General features: G+C 36.2%; 1 long non-coding RNA gene across 1 annotated transcript in view; it reads right to left on the bottom strand.

Moving 5' to 3' along the window:
- Positions 1–10,547: 10,547 nt before the first annotated feature.
- LOC147916995 (uncharacterized) overlaps positions 10,548–20,458 on the bottom strand; it is a 253,027-nt gene continuing 243,116 nt past the window's right edge. The window contains exon 3 of the long non-coding RNA XR_015552182.1: positions 10,548–10,680. This is a non-coding gene — a long non-coding RNA (uncharacterized LOC147916995). The remainder of the gene's footprint in view (positions 10,681–20,458) is intronic.

Below are 20,458 nucleotides of genomic sequence, written 5' to 3'. Positions count from 1 at the left end.
ATTACCTCATCAACTAACTATAAAATAACAGAACTAATTTAACTCAGACAACGGGGACGGTTTTTGGAACAAAGTGGTAATGAACTTACAAAAGTGCAGAAAATAAAATAGTTTTAAAAAATTGTCACAGAAGTGGAGGTGGATCGAAAGGAATGAGTCAATTTTATTCTTTAATTGCTTTTTATTTTCTGCGGAAGCCTTTACCTCACAAAGACAAATAAGTGAGGGTCAGTGACCTTCTCAATTTTTATTAATGAAATAACATTTTCAACTAGGTTGATACATCTGGAAACAACCATGGGTTTAAAGCACTTAGACAATAAATTTAACAATGTGTAATTAAATTATGGGCATTGAACATAAAGTTCCTTTTTCCTGTCAGACTTAATTTCTTATTTATTTATTTTTTTTGGTGAGGAAGATTGGCCCTGAGCTAACATCTGTTGCCAATCTTCCTCTTTTTGCTTGAGGAAGATTGTCTCTGTGCTAATATCTGTACCAGTGTTCCTCTATTTTGTATATGGGACACCGCCACAGCATGACTTGATGAGCAGTGTGTAGGTCCATGCCCGGGATCTGAAACTGCAAACCCCAGGATGCTGAAGTGGAATGCACAAACTTAACCGCTACACCACTGGGCTGGCCCCTAAGACTTAACTTATTTAGACCAGTATTAGGATCACAGTATTAAGATCACAGCGGAAGGTACAGAGATTTCCCATATACTCCATGCCCCCACAAATGTAGTCTCTCTACTATCAACATCTCCCACCAGAGTGGTATATGTGTTCCAATTGATGAACCCACATCATCACATCATAATAACCCAAAGTGCATAGTTTATATTAGGGTTCACTCTTGGTGTTGTACATTCTATGGGTTTGGACAAATGTATAATGACATGTATCCATCATTATGGTATCATAAAGAGTATTTTCACTGCCCTAAAAATCCTCTGTGCTCTATCTATTCATCCCTCTCCTACCCCTAATCCTCGATCCTTTTACTGTCTCCATAGTTTTGCCTTTTTCAGAATGTCATATAGTTGGAATTATACAGTATGCAGCCTTTTCAGGCTGCCTTTGTTCACTTAGTAATATGCACTCAAGATTCTTCCATGTCTTTTCATGATTTGATAGCTCATTTCATTTTAGCACTGAATAATATTCCATTGTCTGGATGCAGTGTAGTTTATTTATCCATTCACCTACCGAAGGACATCTTGGTTGCTTCCAAGTTTTGACAATTATGAATAAAGCTCTATAAACATTCATGTGCAGGTTTTTGTGTGGCAGTAAGTTTGCAATTCCTTTGGGTGAATACCAAGGAATGTGATTGCTGGATTGTGTGGTAAGAGTACGTTTTGTTTTGTAAGAAACTGCCAAACTGTCTTCCAAAGTCGCTGTACTATTTTGCATTCCACCAGCAAAGAAAGAGAATTCCAGTTGCTCCACATCTTTGTCAGCATTTGTTGTTGTCAGTATTCTGGATTTTGCCCATTCTAATAGGTGTGAATGATATCTCATTGTCATTTTCATTTTCATTTGCCTGAAGACATAAGATGTGGAATCTTTTCATATGCTTATTTGCCATCTGTATATCTTCTTCCTGAGGTGACTGTTACAGTCTTTAGCCTAAGCAAATTGGTCATTTCCTTATTGTTGAGTCTTAAGTGTTCTTTGCATATTTTAGACAATAGTCCTTTATCAGATATGTCTTTTGCAAATATTTTCTCCCAGTCTGTGGCTTATTTTTCCATTCTCTTGATATTGTCTTTCACAGAGGAGAAGTTCTTAATTTTAATGAAATCCAGCTTATCAATTTTTTCTTTCATAGATAGTGCCTTTGGTGTTACAACTCAAAAGTCATTGCTATAACCAAGGTCATCCTGGTTTTCTCCTATGTTACCTTCTAGGAGTTTTATAGTTTTGCATTTTCCATTTAGGTCTATGATCCATTCTGAGTTAATTTTTGTGAATGGTGTAAGATCTGTGTGTGTCTAAATTCATTTTCTTGCATGTGGATGTCCGTTTGTTCCAGCACCATTTGTTGAAAAGATTATCTTTGTTCCATTGTATTGCCTTTGCTCCTTTGTTGAAGACCAGTTAGCTATATTTATGCAGGCCTATTTCTGGGCTCTCTATTCTGTCCCATTGATCTGTTTGTCTATTCTTTCACCAAATCCACAGGGTCTTGATTCTTGTTGCTTTATAGTACGTCTTGAAGTCAGGTAGTGTCAGTTCTCCAACCTTGTTCTTCTCCTTCAATATTGTGTTGGTTATTCTGGCTCTTTTGCCTCTCCATATAAACTTTAGAATCAGTTTGTCAATAGCCACAAAAGAACTTGCTGGATTTTGATTGGGATTGCATTGATTCTATAGGCAAGTTGGGAAGAACTGACACCTTGACAATATTGAGTTTTCCTATCCATGAACTTGGAATATCTCTCCATTTATTTATTTCTTTGATTTCTTTCATTACAGTTTTGTAGTTTTCCTCGTAAAGGTCTTGTATATATTTTGTTAGATTTATACCTAAGTATTTCATTTTTGAGGGTGCTAATGTAAATGGTAATGTGTTTTTAATTTCAAACTCAATGTGTTCATTGGTGGTCTACAGGAAAGTCATTGACTTTTGTATATTAACTTCATGTCCTGCAACTTTGTTATCATTGCTTATTAGTTCCAGGAATTTTTGTTGTTTTTGTTGACTCTTTCAGATTTTCTACATAGATGATGTGGGAGATAAAATTGGTCACCTCAAAATATGTCTCTTTACCTTGATTATTTTCTCTGAAGGACATTTGACCTTCCCCTCCCAAACTGCCTAAAGAATTTAACATAGAAGGCCTGTTCCAGGAAGAAGCCACTACCATATGATAGCTGTAGGATAATGTAAAATAGATGTGATAAGAAAGGCACCAATAAGCCCGTCTTATCAAAAATTCTGTCTCTCCAGTCACATTCTCTATAGGTGGCCCTGTAAAGAGTTGTCTGACAAACATTTGCATTTCCATCACCGTGTGAATTGTCTTTCTTCCCCTCTGAAATCCCAAACCACTACCCTCTAACACCCTCCCTGCCTTTAGTTGAAAATACTTAAACAAGCAGCTTAATCAGAACAACGAATTGCTCAGTTTCTATTTTCTGAGTTTCTCCCATGTATACATGTTATAAAGCTTTGGTTGATTTTTCTCCTGCTATTCAGTCTCATGAGTCAATTTAATTTGTAGCCCAGCCATAAAACATCCAGAGTGGGTAGAGGATAGTCTTCCTCCTCTTCAATGATCATGTCATCTGTGAACAAAGACAGTTTTACATTTTTCCTTCCCAATCTGTATACCTTTTATTTCCTTTACTTGTCTTAATGCATTAGCTAGAACTTCAAGTACAATGTTGGAAAGGAGTGGTGAGAGGGAACATCCTTGCCTTGCATCTGATCTTAGTGGGAAAGCTTCAAGTTTCTCACCATTAAGTATGATGTTAGCTGTAGATTTTATGCAAATACTCTTTATCAAGTTTAAAGCTCCTTTTTAAATCTACTTAAAACTAAGATAATGGTCTACTGTACACTTAAGAGGTTTTTTATTTTGTTTGGTCTTTAAAAGATTTCAAAAAGTTTAAAAGCCTAAAATTCACATCATTTGAATTTTTATTTGATAATTTAATATGATTTCTTTAGTTTAGAAGTCTACTGAATTCACATTATTTTAATTTTAGGGAAGCCTTAAAGAAGATTAAAATTAAATAAACCAAGAGAAACCATTACTTAATTTAGAAAAAGCAATGGGCTTATATTGAATATCTTTTGTAGACTCTGGACTCTTATAGAATAAGCATAACCTCAGGTCCAGCAAAAAAAAATTTTTTTATTTACTCTTCAGTCAAGGATGTTCACTACTACAGTCAAGATGGACCTGCATTATCTTAGAAGTGAAGGTGGTGGTGGAGTGTGACGCCAAGAGGCCGACTCTAGAGCCAATGGGCATGGTTTCAGACCCTTGACCCACCACTTACTAGCTACGTGACTCTGGGGAAGTTATTTAATTCACTGAGTGCCTCATCTTGTTATTACTTAAGTGGAATAATATCTATTTCAAAAGATAATGTGAGGATTAAATGAGTTAATAGACATAGTTCTCAAAACAATGTCTACAACATAGTATATATTATAAGAGTACTACTATTATTATTAAGTGATGGGAAATGAAGAAAAGTGCCTGCACAAATAATTCAGGTAAACCACCAAATCACATAATTTTTCAGACTCTGTAAACTCATGTAAATTTCAATATAAATATAAAAATTACATCATTTCAATGTGTTACAATGATTGGCTAAAAAAGCCAACTTGCATGTCTGTGAAAGGCGGGGAGAAACTGTACATGAATTTAACCAGCTATGAGCTCATTTATTTTTTCTGCCCTTGGCAGACACAAAGAAATGACTAATTTGAATGTTAATTGATTTATCTAAACCTGTTAACAGCAATAAATAAACAAACTAGACCAGGATCATTTCATTTATGTGGATAATCTACAATCTCCCTTCAGGAAAGTTAATGAACTATTTAGGAAAGAGAAAGAAAATAGAAGCATTGACCCCTGTTCCCAAAGCAAAGTATGTGTTGAACGTATTTTCCTCTGCTTAGTTCTATAGTGTATCTGCTTCTATAGCTGGACATTTCTTTTACGAGGTACAATAGGAGGTTAATGGATCAAAGGAGCAGATGGTAACATTCTTGAAACTAATGATAATATTTATACCACTGCCAGGGTCTCAACCCTGCTGAGTGATATGGTAACTCAGCAGTGGGGAATTGTTCCTGGGGGTACATAGACAATCTGTAGTATTGCTTCCATTAAGTGGCTGAATGATCAGCTGCTCCACACACACATACATACACACACACATAACAACTTACACAAGAACATATTGCGTAAAATACACTATTAACAACAATAATTCTAAAGAATGCCTAGGGAGCATTAATTCTTCAAGTCAACAAATCTCTAAGGAGTATCAACTCCATGCTGAGCAATATTGCATAGTACTTCTCAAATATGTTATGCTTAAAATTTGAAGTTCACAAAATATTCTTGGGTCTTACGTGGACAATTAGAATCGTTGTTTGATTATTTGCTGTGCACAACATAGCTACACAGAAACATCATTATTTCATAAATATTGCTTAAGAAGGTGAAAGTAGGTATTTAAGTTTAAAAAAAATGACTTGGGGGAAGATTGGACAAGTTCATTTAGATGCACTTCTTCCCAAAAGGCCAATAAAATGATCGTAAATGGATGTTTTAAAAGAAAAACCCTGCAAGGACAAAAGTAAGGGAAGAGCGGACAGGAGCAACATAACTTTGATAGTTTGAAATACGAAGGACTAGAGTAAGCTTGCTTACCCAGTCCTGGGAATGCTGAATCTGGACGCAGCACTGAGGAAGCTAAGAAGCAACCCACTTTTTACTACAGAACTCCCACAAGTTAGAAGTGGATAGTACGGAAACTTCTAGAAGAGAGAGTGACAGTGGAAAAAACTAAAGAATGCATTGTAACTTTGCTCAAGAAGAACTTCGATGTCCAGATTCTTTCTTATACTTTGCATAGCTAGGCAACTGCTAATGCCCCACTCCTGCAAAAGACGGGGGTTCTTGTCCAAAAAGAGTAAATAAATATACCTATAAGTAGTGAGGGAGAGATACTTTAGGAAACACTGGGAATAAGTAAAAATGCACATATGAATGTTGAGATTGCAAAAGACTGGAAGATTCTTCTTTGGTGACTCCGACCAACCTGACTAAAGGTAATGATCCTGGGGATTCCCTAACAAAATAGCCCAGCAAACCCACATCTGAAAATTATCAACTGCATATAAGAATTTCTAACCATCTCTGGTACCACACTCTTATGTTTGAGCAGATAAGGAAGGATAGCCAGATATTTGAGGAAAAAAACACTAATGTGCAAAACAGAAACCAAAATACACACACACACACACACACACAAATATTATTAATATCCTCAGAGAAAGAATAGGAAATATTTTATTCATGAATCAAGAACTGGATGATATAAAAAGAACATTCAAAGAACAAAAATAGACTTTTAAAAATTAAAAGATGTGTTAATAGAAATTAAAACCTCAAAGAAAAATTGAAAGACGAAGATAAGGATATCTCCCAGAATATAAAACAAACATGGAAAAATAAAAATATGAAAGAAAATATAAGATGTTTAGAGAATGAATCTAGAAGATTGAACATTTGAATAACAGCTGTTCAGAAAGAAAAATTGAGCTAAAGCAGGATGGGAGAAAAATATCAATACAAAAAATACACAAATATTTTCAGAAATGAAGAACTTAGAGTTTCTAGATTTAAGGGGCCACCACTTTTCCAGAGTACACATATAACAACGTGAAAACAAAGATCAAGATCCTAAAATCTTCCAGAAGAAAAAAAAGTTAGCATTTAAATGATCAAGAATCGAAATAGCGTCATATTTCTTAATAGAAGCACAGAAGCCAGAAAACAATGGAGTAATGCTTTCAAAATTCTAAAGATAAATAATTTGTAACCTGGAATTTTATATTCAGCCAAACTATCACTCAAGTATGATGTAGAAAAAGACACTTTCAGATATGCATCATTGCAAAAAATTTACCTCACATGCATTCTTTGCCACAAATATACTGGAAGTTGTATTCCACAAAAACAAGGAAGTAAACCCCAAATGGGAAAAGCCCAGGATCCCAGAAACAGGAGCTCAATCACTAGAGAGACATAGGGAAATCCTCAAAATGATGGTGATGAGAGAGCCTAGGAAAACAGCTCTCAGGAAAGAGCAAGCAGTATAGAACGAAGCAGTAGAAAAACTCAGGGAGAGATGTCTTAAACAAGATGAAATTAATGTAGAGCCCAATGGGTGTAAACATACTGAGAAGAGAGTTCCTAAGTGGGTGGCTTTTGGGAGCTGAATTAGTGGTACATTAATTACTAAGCAAGTGGGAAAAAACACCACAATGATTAACTCCAGGAAAAGTAAATGATTGTACATAAAAAGGAAAGCATATCATTGGCTCAGCTGTCAAAATAATATAAACACTAAATATAGATCTAATCCAAATCATGAGATATCTATAGTACTGGAGAGATGAGAAGTGGGCCTCTGTATGCAAGAGGTAGGATGGGAAAGAGAACTAAAATCTTCACTTTCCAGAATGAACAGTTTATACATAACACTAAAATAAAAAAGAATAAGCAGCAATATAAGTATGTTATTGAGAGAAGTAGAGTTTAAAAACAAAAGAACTATAAGAATTGAAACTGGTTGCCCCCCGAGGAATAGGAAATTTTGCATGTATATTTAAGAAAGGATTGTTCTTTTCCTATTTCTGCTTCTTGTTTTCAGCTTTAGGGATTATCTACAGACTTTTAGAACTTTATTCTCTTTAAAGTATGTGCATATATATTTTTGACAAAAGTGACAATAATAATAGAGATGATACAGGGATATGTCAAAAATCATAAATGCAATACATACATGGCTTCAGTGGGGTAACACATATAACCCATAAAACAATCAATTAGACGTGGGCCATCTGCAATATTGGTATCAGAGTATTGAAATTATACATCTACCTGGGCCTACTGGAAGACTCCTTGAGGGAGATGGGGTGTGAGATGAGCATTCCAGAGTATTTACCATCTTGACAGGTAGAGGTGGGCTTAGGGCTTTTCTTTCCAGAGAAAATGGCAATAAAAAAGAAAGAAAGAAAAATGTGGGAGTACCACGAAGGAAAACAGAGAACACAGTAGAGTCACAGGTTTGGAGAAAAGAGGAAAGGAAGGGGAAGACTAGAGGAGATATTGAGTCAGTTTTGTAAGGATTGACTATGAGATGCCTGCGGACTTCCAGGTGGAGACGTTTAGCAGAGTCCGCGGTGTGGGAGTGGAATTCTGCAGAGAAGTCAGATCTGGTGATAAACATTCAGAGCTATTCACATGGAATATTATTTTACCTTCCATTTTTCCCTCCTCCCCTCCTTCTTTTTCTTTTTTCCAACAAATACTATTTATTGAACATCTAGATATAATAAGACAAATAAGATCTCTGCACTTAACAAAGCTTTCATTCTTATAGGATGATGCTAAGGAAATAAGCGAGATCATTGAAAGAAGAGAATGTTTCAAGGAAAGAAGAATATGATGTTGATGACAGTGACGATGATGCTAATATTTCTATAGTGTCAGGCTTGGTTTAAAGCACTTTTCCTCCATAATTCTCACATGTGGTCTACAGACCAACAGCACTCATATCACCTGAGAGCTTGTTAGAAATACAGACTCTCAGGCCCCTGAACTGAATCAGAATCTGCATTTTATCAAGATTCCCATTTGATCTGTATGCATGTTATGGTATGAGAAACACTGCTGTATACATTTTTACTCAGAAAATCTTCAAAAGCCCAATGAGGTAATCACTATTTTTGGACCCATCCTAAGATGAAGAAACTGAGGCATAGAAGGGTTAAGGGACTTGTCCAAGGTCACACAGTTAGTGGCCAAGCTGGGATGTGACGCCATGACACCTAGATTGGGCATCTACACCCAGAATCACTGTGCAATACTATCCCGCAACAAGCACTGAATTTTGGCAAAAAAAAAAAAAAACCCTTATATTTATGGGATAGGAGTAGAAGGGAAAGTATTCTACATGCTAGAGTATGGAAAGATTTAGGAATAAAACAGCAAACAGAAGGGTTTAGGAATCAAAGATTTAAGTTTGCAAAGGAAGATGTCACATGCCACGTGGAAGTCAAAAAAAGATGAAGTCAAGGCCATTGGAGTTGCCAGTTAGGAAGTTATTAGTGATGTTTGAAAGAGGGGTGCAGGAGGAAGCCTGGCTGCAAAGCGAGGGGGTGGCAGGGTGGCAATGCAGTGGAAATGATGAGTTCAGACCTCTCTTTCAAAAGTAGCACCCAGCGAGAGCCCCCGGTCTCAATAGCAGTAGAAGCAACCGACAAGGCACGGAGAATCAGCCCTCCTGAACGCGGACATTTTCCTTCACTTGGAGGGTTAATGCCCAACCTCCTAAGGTTCACTACCCTTTCCAAGACAACTTCTGAGCTGAATTTTCTCTCTCCAGTTTGCATATACAAATGTCAAGCTAAACATCTGAGTCAGAGGGATTTTTATTGGTGTTGAAGTATTGCATGGATTGAACGAAAGAGGGAAATATAATCTCCTTCTGTCACAAATCCACCTTAGTAAATGTGTAGGGAAAATACGTTTTCAGCAACTTTCTGATCCATTTAAACTTCAAAATACTTTATATTATACCTACTTTACACATTTCTGCCCTTTTCCTGCCTCCAAATTTTAATATGTTTCCCATTTCCGTGAAAACTCAGATGAAAATGATTGTGAGCAGCCTTCTGTTGTGCTCTCTCTCCTCATGTTCTAACTTACCGGGTATGTGTACAACATTACAATTGTGGTTTCCTAATGCTAATTTTGGAGATTTTACCTTTCTTCTCCTTTACACGTAAACATCTAATTTCTGAAGATATTATTTCTGATATCAGGGTGTTATATGTTAGAAAATTCTTTTTAAATGCTGCTTTCAGTTTGTGAAGAGCAAAGTCACAAAGAAGCCTGCTAGATATTATTCATTCCATTCATTGGCACAAGGAAAGAGTAACACAAAGTATTTTGTGGGCAGGATGGTGTGTTCTTAAACCTATATTTTCCAACAAAATATCTTTAATATCTATGGACAATGAGAGACTGAGAGTTTAAGCAGTAAATTGGATTAATCATATTAACCCACTATGAAAGACAGATGCATCCTCAAATACTTTATTCCTCGTCTAGGGCTGAAATTGTCAGTATCTTCTCCCTCAGGATCTTTCATGTAGACCAAGGGTAGGCAAACTATGGTCTGTTGGGCAAATCTGGCCTGCCACCTGTTTTTGTAAATAAAGTTTTATTGGAACACAACTATACACACCTATTGCTTAATGTATTGTCTATGGCTCCTTCTGCACTACAATGGCAGATTTGAGTAGTTGTGACAGAGACTCTATGGCCAATAAAGCCTGAGATATTTACTATTGATCCTTTATAGAAAAAGTTTGCTAACCCCTGGGTAGGCAATATAGAGGGAAACATAGGGCAAAGGGCATAAAGGGGTATTGGCTAAGAGATTTTCTTTGTTTTTTCTTTTTCTAAAATATGGACTAAACTTTGTAATAAAATAGTTGACTCAGCACCTACATTTATCTCCAATTCCTTCCAAATTCCCAATGAAATGATAATAAAGATATACAAAAATAATTCATCCATAATAGCACAAAAAAAGGAAGTATGCAATCAGCAAATGAGAAATTTTGACAAATTTCTGCAAGATAGCAGTTAGAAGGGTCTTATTGATGCATAAATCAGACCAGAGAAAATAGAAGAGCCGCAGTGCAGGTGGGCACAATGCTCCCTGGTACTGCCCCCCAGAGGCCCTGCAGGTACAGGGAGTACAAGCAGACTAGGGGTGGGAATTAGGATAATTAGTTAAAGGACTTACTGTGCACAGCTGGGGCTGGTCAGCCCCTTCAATTTCATTTTCTGTTTAGTTGGCTGCAGCAATGAATCCCATCTTAAGCCTCAGGTGGGGCTTTCTAATGAGAAAAATGTATTTGTAAAGAGTCCATTAGTGTGTATTTAAGGACCAGAGAGAGATATAAAACAAATATAATGTCACTGGATCAGTGGGGTATAAAAGGAAAGGCAGCCGGACCAGGAGATGTAAATAAATTCAAGTATGTGTCTCCCTATAGGGAATATTGGACATTACGACTGCTCTGAATCTTTTGGGCACTCTCTCTACTTTTGATCGTCCCGCACATTGTGAATACTACTTCCTGAGGTACAATTTTTAAAGCCCTCATTTCCTAGCCTCTATTGCAACTAGAATGCAGATATATGACTAGTTCCCCCAATCAGTTGTATCTCTACAAAACTTTGCTTTGGGTATGACCCACGTGAAGAAGCAAGGGGACACGGGACATCCCTTCTGCTGCTGTGGGTGGCAGTAGAGGTAGGTCGGCTCTAGGGTCCAAGTGGCAGAAGCTCCCTAATTAGGCAAGTTCTTCAATGAATTTCTGGCAACTGTTTTTTTTCTGGTAGTTTCTTTTAGAAACTGATCCTCCAACTATCTCAACAATTGGGTGAGTTATTTTAATATCTCTTAATAAATTTCCTCTTGATTAAACCAACTGGAGTGGATTCTTGGTTCTGCACCTAAGAATTCTAAACAATAAAACCTCAAAATAAAATGTTCTTTACCTTGGCAACAGTTGTGGCCCTGGGCCTACCTATATACTTCCTGTCCACATACACTACAGGGAAATCTGTACAAGGACAGTGCCCTTATCCTTATACAGCATCAGCCTTCCCTTTCAGAGCATAAGACTTTAGGGACAACAGTTCCACAACTGTAAAAGAAATGCAGGCCCTCTATCTACGCTAATCAATGTAGTTCTTCATTGGTAACTATGAGTAGAGGACCAAGGTTCACGTAGTATTTGAAGATAGTTCACAACACTGACCCAGAGGACACAGAAATAATGAACTTTCTGATGCTTTTTAAAAAATGCTATTCATTTTCCTCTGGGAAATTTGAGAAGATAGTCATCCATAACAAGATAAGCAACTATAAAAAAGGATCAATTAGAAAGCAAGAAAGAGATCTTCGAAATTAATAAAATGATTGCAAAATAAAATGTGGACTAGAGAGACTGAATAACAGAATGGACACAGATACAGGACATATTAATAATAGGTAACATAAATTCAAGGAAAACCCCTAGAACATGGTCCAAAAAAATAAAGAAATGGGAAACATTAGAGGAACGTTAAGAGACACGGAGGACAAGAATGTCCAAACTTAATTTGAAAATTATTCAAAGATAAGAGAACAAAGACAATGGAGGGAGAAAATGAACAAATAGAAGGAAATTTATCTCAAGTCCTCAGAACCAACGAAAAAAGTTTCAGGCATACACATTTTGATGATATTTAGGCAATCCAGTGAAAGAATATCTTAAATCTTCCCCAAAAGAAAAACATGTCATATACAAAGGAATAGGAATCAAAATGGCATCAAAATTCTTTCTTATAATCAATAATTACGAGAACAATAACAAGTATCAATTAAGAGTGACATGGAAGAATTCTGAAAATTTACTTTCCACCTCTTCTTTTTAAAAATACACACACACAATAAATAAATAAACTTGAAAATCTATTCCAGCAAACTGAGAGAGGAACCTGAGAGAGAAATCATGGTATCTTAGAAATAATGGAATGACTTTAGGAATGAAATAAACAAGAACAACAATAAATAATCAAAGAATGGCAGTCAGGATGTTGGAGGGATGTGTAAAGAATGTCTTCAAGAAGAACATAGACTCCATTCCATGCACGTGATAATAAGATAAAGGCATGTGTTCTCCATCCACGACAATAGTAAGACTATTAGAAACTAGGCAAAAATATTTAAAGATAAGTCATGTTTTAAATATGAAGCAAACAAATATGGAGTGTCATTCTGAGTGACTGATGGAGTATAAGAATGAAGAATACGTTTGACACATTCTCTTGGGATCAGACTTTCTATTTTTCATTTTTATTCTGAAGGGAATAATATTAATGTAATCAAAACGTTAAAATGCTCTTTACAAAATTTTCAAAGTATAGTATCAATTTATGGATAAAGCATTGAATAATTAATTATAATCATAGAACAAGATGTAAAAGACGTTAAGTTTTGACATGCTAAGACTAGTGTAGGAGGAGGAGGAGAAGGAAAGAAGGAAGGCAAGGAGGCACACTAACTTTCTTATACTACTTAGTAGGACTGTCCATGTTTAGGATCAAGAAATAGAGGGAGAGAGAAATATCATACACTGGGTGGCTTAAACAAAAGATATTTCTTTTTCACAGTTCTAGAAGCTGAGACGTTCAAGATCAAGGTGCCAGCAGATTCAGCTCTTGGTGAAGGCCCTCTTCCTGGCTTGAAGATGGCCACCTTCTCACTATATCCTCCCATGACAGAGAGAGGGGAGATCTGGTGTCTCTTCCTCTTCTTATAAGGACATTACTCCCATCATGAGGACTCCATCCTCATGAACTCATCTAAACCTAATTGCCTCCCAAAGGCCCCACCTTCAAATACAAGCATATTAGGGACTAGGGCTTCAACATATGAATTTTGGTAAGACAAAAACATTCAGTCCACAACACTATATAAAGATGATAAATCAAAAAACATACAAATTAGTACATTATTTTAAATGATTGGATTAACCACCAAGGAGGTTCTGGAAAGATTTAAAGACAATTGTCTCTAAGGAGTGGCACTAGTAGTGGAAAAGTCAAGAAAGGAAGACTTTTTGTATTTTAATTTTATAACTTTCCATGTTGTTGGAATATTTTTATACTAGGTGCATACATTATTCTATAATTCAAATGAAGCATTGAAACAAGGTAAAGGCCATATTTGTGAGGATAACCACAACAAGATTTAGATACTTCAAATTTAAAAAATCATCAAAAACAACGCGATTAGGATTTATCTTACAAATAAAAAATTTTACTTTTGTTTTGGGCAGCCAATAAATACTTATTAATTTATATGATAAATCTCAAAATAATGTTTTTTTATCCATTTATTTCTTCAAAAGTTATCCTGAAAGTTGACAGGCTCAAGCTCTACTAACGTGAAGAAAGTAATTACGGAGTGTTTTGGTGATTAACAAACATATCCCATTTCTTCACAATAAAAGTTAAGCTTCTTTTATAAAAGAAGGTAACTTCTTATTTTCTAGATCATTTGCTCTAGTACCCCCACCTCGTCAATATCATTAATCCATCCATACCACATCCTTCTTCTCAACTATCAGGCTGCTCTTACTTTTATTTGCCTCCTTGCTCAGCTGAGAGTCCATACATAATTGTTATATTCAATATCTTGTAAAAACTCCCAATTTCCTTGTGGCTTTCTACTGTCTTCATGGTTTCTTCCCTTCATTCATCAAAGATTTGGGTTCTGAGTTCTCTGTCTCTCTCTTTATTCCTCGAATTCTGCCATCAATCTAAATATCATAGTCCATGTCAATGACCCATCTAATATGACTTCTTCGATCCTTGACTTCCTTATCTCCAATGACTTTTTCTTCACATCACCTCAGCCACCCCATTCCCACAGTAGGATCATGGACTTTCAACATCTGAAACTGTTCAGGATCCAAAGTCATCAGTTCATTCATCTCACTCTCTGACAACAAACTTAAAGGGGGAATAGACGCTCTCTTTTTGTCCCTTTTCCCTTCCTGCTGGTTGGAATGTAACACCTTCTTGGACCATGAAATGGAAGTCAAATGATGAGAAAACAGAGTTCCAAACAGAAGGTGTCTAGGTCCCTCATACTAGTAGAAACATTGTACCCAGTCTGGACTTAATACCAAGTAATTTGAGAGAGAAATTTTATGTAAGCTACTATCATTTTGTGTCTAGGCCCACTTAAATTCAATCCTAATTTGCTAATATCACTATAAATTCTCGGTCACCAGGTCAAATGGCCACTCAACACTGCTTGGCATTCTTAACACATTTCTCTAATAAATTCACTCTCTGACACTCCACAACCACCATTCACTGCCTTCAGATATCTAAAACTTCCTTCTTCCCCACCATCCATCTTTTCTCTCTCAGCTCCACACTCCTTTCTTTCTTCATACTTCTTAAGGAATATAATTAATATTGCTATCAAATCTATGAACTAACTAAATCTTTACTTTTTTTTTTCCTTTTTCCCTCCAATAACCTTGAAGGAAGCGAGGCCCCTCTAGCAAAGGCTAATCCCTCTAGGGATGGCCAGATTCTCACCTTTCTGCCACCTCGGTTATCCCCTTCCACTTGCATTTTCAGTCTCTCTCTCTCCTAGTTTTCTGAAATCGTCATTTTAACTTGCTCCAATTGGTGTCAACTTAAAAAAAAAACAAAAAACTTCTTCCGTGCCACATCCCTTTCTAGCTATTGTTCTCTCTCTCCTCCTCTGTAACACACGCAAGCTGCTCATAAGCATTATCTTTGCACACTATGAATGCTTTCTCATCTTCCATCAATTAATCAACCCACCTCAAAGACACTTCTTTACCATAAACCTGAGGACATTGCTCTTGATAAGAAAACACGCTCTTGAAGTTTTTTTAAAAAATAATTTAAAACAACCCTTGTGTTAATGCTGATATCAAAAAATGAAAGGTCGCAAACAGCCTTCCAATCAATGGACTTTTTTTTTTAATCTTACACTTTCTTGACTTTATGTGACCATACTTTCTCTTGACTATTGTGACAACAAAGTGTCTTGCCTTTTCTCCTATCTCTCAGGCCAGTCATTTTCCATTTCCTTTACCAACTTAGCTCCTTTGTATTCCAAAGCTCCGAATTCTTTGCCTTCTAGGTAACTTTGTATATGATCCCCTTTCTCTAAACATTCTCCCTTCCTCTAAACACTCTCCCCTCTTCTCTTTGCAAGGGAAACTTTTATTCCTTTGTCCTTCAGCTGTCATTTAAATATTACTGTCTCAAACAGGACTTGTATAAATCCCCAATCTAAAATTGTGTGCCACTTTGTCTTTTAAAGTCTCTGTCTTTTGCAATTTTATACTCATTTTTTATATTATTTATGTCAGGGCTCACACTCTACCATAAAGTATATGATGGCAGGGACCCTGTAGGTCTATTTCTCGCTCTATTTGATCACCCTAACACATGAAAGATGCTCTATAATTATTTTTTGGAAGATGAATGAATAATAAGACTAGGAAAATTTTCAGTCACCTCTATTGTAATGCAACTACAGAGAAAGTAGAAGGGCTGTACATTAGGTATACTAACATTTGATTCAATTTCCATAGTTTTCTGCATCAAAGATCAACAAATGTGTTTATGGGGAGAGTATACTGGACTTCTGTATTTTCTGCCCAATTTTTCTGTATACTTAAAATTGCTCTAAAAATAAGGTCTATTAATGAAAACTATATAGGAAGGCTCCAAAGCTTAGCAGTGAAGAGCATGGGCTATAAGTCAGACTGCCTGTTCAAATCCCAGGTCTGTTATTTAGGAGCTGTGTGACTTTAGGTAAGTCCCTTAAACTCTCCCTTAAGGTAGGATTGTTTTTGTTTGTATTGTTTTGTTTTGTTTTAATATTTTGCTCACTGCTGTGTCCACATCATCTAGAACAATGCCTGGCATGTAGTATGAGCTCAATAAATAATTGCTGAATAAGTGAATTAATATACTTTTTTAAAAACCAACAAATGAGTCTCAAACTTTGCAAGACGACTTTGTGGCAAAATTGAGCTCTCTGTTTATACAATCCACATCATTTCTTCACTTGCCAGATTAACAGCCAGACTCTGCAGTATCAGTATCAAATGCTTATATGCTTAAGATTCATGTTTCTCCAATTCATGTTTCTCAGTGTTTTAAATCTTTACTTTCCTAAACCCAACAATGCCAGTTTCCCCATCCACCTAGAGTTTCCACCAAAAAACTACTTCTTGTGAATAAAAATGGAAAGGCATCCTTCGTGTCCTCATGAGCAAAGTAGGCACTTCACTCTACATGTTTGCTGCATTGGATGAAACAAGAAATTTTGACAAACACCACCTGAGAGTGAGCCACTTAGACCTAGTTTCCAACTTGGAGAAATCTTTGGTACCACCCCAACTTAAAATGTCTCAGGGAGACAATCCACTGCTATTCTCTAGTAATATCATGTGTATGACTCTCAGGAGTGCAGAGAAAAATAATTAATGTCTCTCTCTGGAAATTAGATGAAATAGGATAGCTAATATGCAGCAGACTGCCAAGACCCAAAGCATGTCTCACAAAACTTGGCAAAGGAATAAAAGTTGGCAAAGGAATCAAAACATTCTTACTATGCAGGTTGGGATCATGTTGAATTCATGTCAACAAATCATAGTTCTCTAAGGCCCAGCTCAGCAAATTTAGGTTGTTTAAGAAAGAAAAGCAATGTGCTATAGATGGTACAGTTATATTAAATGCCTTAAACTTCGTGCAGCACATGGTAAACATTTGTCTTGGTATTTCAAAGTTGAACAAAGTTTTTTCAAGATCCTAGTTATAAAATATACACAAATCAAACTGCCAGAGGGAGAAACAATTCATCCTATTTAAAATTTTAACCTATGAAAGGAAAAGAAAATTATTCAGTACAGTCATACTTAGACCATTAACTGTTAGTCTTGTTTATCATCAACCTCATCATCAACAAATATTTATTGAGTATATACTATGTGCTGGACATTTTGCTAATCTATGATGACAGGTTTTATTATCTATACTCAAAGATGATAAAATATCGTTGAAAGAAATGGAGTTAGCACTTGTCCATCTGTTTATTCATTCATTCAGTCAGTCATGCAGTCATCTGTCTTTCATTGTTACATTCTGTAGTCTCTCCTATTTGCCAAACATCTTCCCAGTGCCTGGCATTATATAGAAGTGAACAAAACAGATATGGTCTCAGCCTTCATGGAGCCAGATATTCTACTAGGTATTTTACAAATACTACCTCACTAAATTTAAACCTCAAAGTTATGACTACCAAGAAACCAGTTTCATCAGTGACAATTTGGTGCTTACCAAATATCCACATTTTCCTACATTTTCTACCCTCCCTTGCAGGTAGGTTGGGCTATGCAACAATTTTAGACAATAGATGGAGATAAGGAGTAACAAGTGTCACTTCCAGGCCACGAGTATTAAAGCTGATGTGCCTCCTCCATCTCTAATCACCCATTTACTTATGCCTGTGAGGACTGCATGTTCAGATGGTTCTGCCACAAGATGCAAGCCGCCTGGAGCCCTGAGTCACTGAATCAAAAAGAAAAGAGCTTCCTTGGAGAAATCACTGGATCTGCATCGTAATTTGATGAGCAGGAAAAAGCATGTATTGTGTTAAGCCACTGAGATTTGTGTTTACTTGTTACTACAGCAAAGCCTGAATAATACGTCTTCATCCTTCATCAGCATGATTCCTAAGGTAATTAAGATAGAGGCTGTTTGGCTTATGAATCCTCAGGGATTTTATTGGTCATCTGTCATGTCTAATGTCAAAGAAGTGCAGTAACATCAACTGGTCAAAGTCTGGGCAGTGAAGAAAGAAAGTTTATCAGGAGAAATAGTTGCTATCTGAGGAATTTCTGATTCTCCCATGTCCCACAACTTTATCTCATAATTTAGCATCCCAAATTGTCCATAACCATAACTCTTGTCTCTTCATGCCATGAGTCAAATTCCTAAATTTATATACCAAATGAGATAAAACAACCATTCCTCACTTTTTCCATCTCTCAACTATTTTTACAAAAAGAACAAGTTCAGGATCTAGACTCAAACTCATTTATCAGAGATATTTTGACTCTAATTAACTAGGAAGGCAAGAAGAAATGCAAGTCAATATGTACCTGTTTGATCATCCAAAGCCATATCAACTTATGTATCAGAAAATTGGCAAATACAAAATTTACGTAAATCTCAGACCTACTTGTAATGAATATCATGTCTGTATATGATTATTCATATTATAATTCCACATTCAAAATACATTTTTGAAGTATGCCACATTGTTTCACATTTTACAGATAAGGAAACTGAAGCTCAAAGAGGTATTATCTAACTGGTGAATAGATACAAACCCAGGTTTATCTGGTTCTTTTTCTAGTGTTTCATGTAATACTGAGAAGATAAAAGCAATGTGAGGGGAAAGGAAATACATCTGACACTGTTGAGTAGATAACGCAGCAGCCGTTCTCAAACTCATTTCTCTGCATCCACTAAAGGGACTGAAAAAGCTAAATACTCACTTCCCCAGACACCCTAGTAGCTATCAGTGGTCAGATGACACATTGTTGTCCAATGAAACATAGCAGAAGACTGGTAGGGGTGTTGGAGAAAGTTCTGCTTTCCTAATGAGTGGAGTAGGAGCAGTTGGTGAAGCCATTTTCTCTTCTTCCTGCCCTGAGCCAAGATGTGATGTCTAAAGATAGAGTAGCCATCTTGCCATGAGCAACAAGCCAAGACACTAAAGATAGAAAGCTACTTGATGACATTATCAATCCTCTGCACCAGCCCTGGACTACCTACCCTCAAACTTACTGTCATGTGAGGTTTAAAATAAAAGAGAAAAGAGAGAGAAAGAAAGAAAATGTTTAAAAATCCATGTGTATTGACTATATCAGTAATCTATTGTTATGCAACAAATCATCCCAAAACTTAGTGGTTTCAAATAGCTACCATTTATTAATGCATGACCAGCAATTTGGGCTGGGTTCAGCTGGTGGTTCTTCTTCTGTTCTCATATATCTCTACAGAATGGATTCATATCTATCTATTCTACTATTGGATAATGTGGCTAAGATATGCCAAAGCAAGAGCAAAACCTACTGGCTGGTGGAGTTACTGATCACCAAGAGCCTCTTAGCTTGGTAAGCAATTTTTTTAATTAGAAAACTTTTTATTCTCTCAGTTTATTGAGGTATGATTGACAAATAAATATTATATATATTTAAGGTGAGCAACTTGATGTTTTGATACATGTATGTATACATTATGAAATAATCACCACAATAAAGCTAATAAAAATATCCATCACTTGACATTGTTTCTTTTCTGCATGTGGGGAGAACACTTATGATCTAGTCTCTTAGCAAATTTCCAGTATATAATACAGTATTGTTAACTACAGTCATGTTGTTCTACATTAGATCTCTAGCACTTGTTCATCTTGCATAACTGAAACTTTATACCCCTTGACCAACATCTCCCTATTTCCCTCTTTCCTCAGCTCCTGGGAACAACAATTCTACTCTCTGCTTCTATGAATTTGACTATTTTAGATTCCACATATAAGTGAGATTATGCAATATTTGTTTTTCTGTCTATAGCTTATTTCACATAGCATAATGTCCTCCAAGTTCATCCATGTTGTTTAAAATGGCAGGATTTCTTTCTTTTTTAAGACTGAATAATACTCCCATGCTCATTATGGCATTATGGACAATAGCCAAGATATGGAAACAATCTCAATGTCCGTCGATAAATGAATGGATAAAGAAAATGTGGTATATATATTCACAATGGAATATTAATCAGCCTTAAAAAAGAAGGAAATCTGTAAGCAGTTTTATGCTGCCCATTCATTACAGATAGTTGAGATGGGATAACAATGTGACAATGGCAGATGGAACTTCCCAAGGATTGGGAGGTCAGATAGAAACTGGAGTAAATGTGTCAGGAAATGTGAATAATTATTGAACAGCATGGTCTCTCTCACATTAGTAATTAGCAGAAATTATTCCTGCT

The sequence above is a fragment of the Ceratotherium simum genome, chromosome 5 (genome assembly GCF_057802395.1).
Source record: "Ceratotherium simum simum isolate JZ-2026a chromosome 5, ASM5780239v1, whole genome shotgun sequence".
Taxonomy (NCBI): domain Eukaryota; kingdom Metazoa; phylum Chordata; class Mammalia; order Perissodactyla; family Rhinocerotidae; genus Ceratotherium; species Ceratotherium simum.
This window is presented reverse-complemented; position numbering and strand designations above follow the sequence as displayed.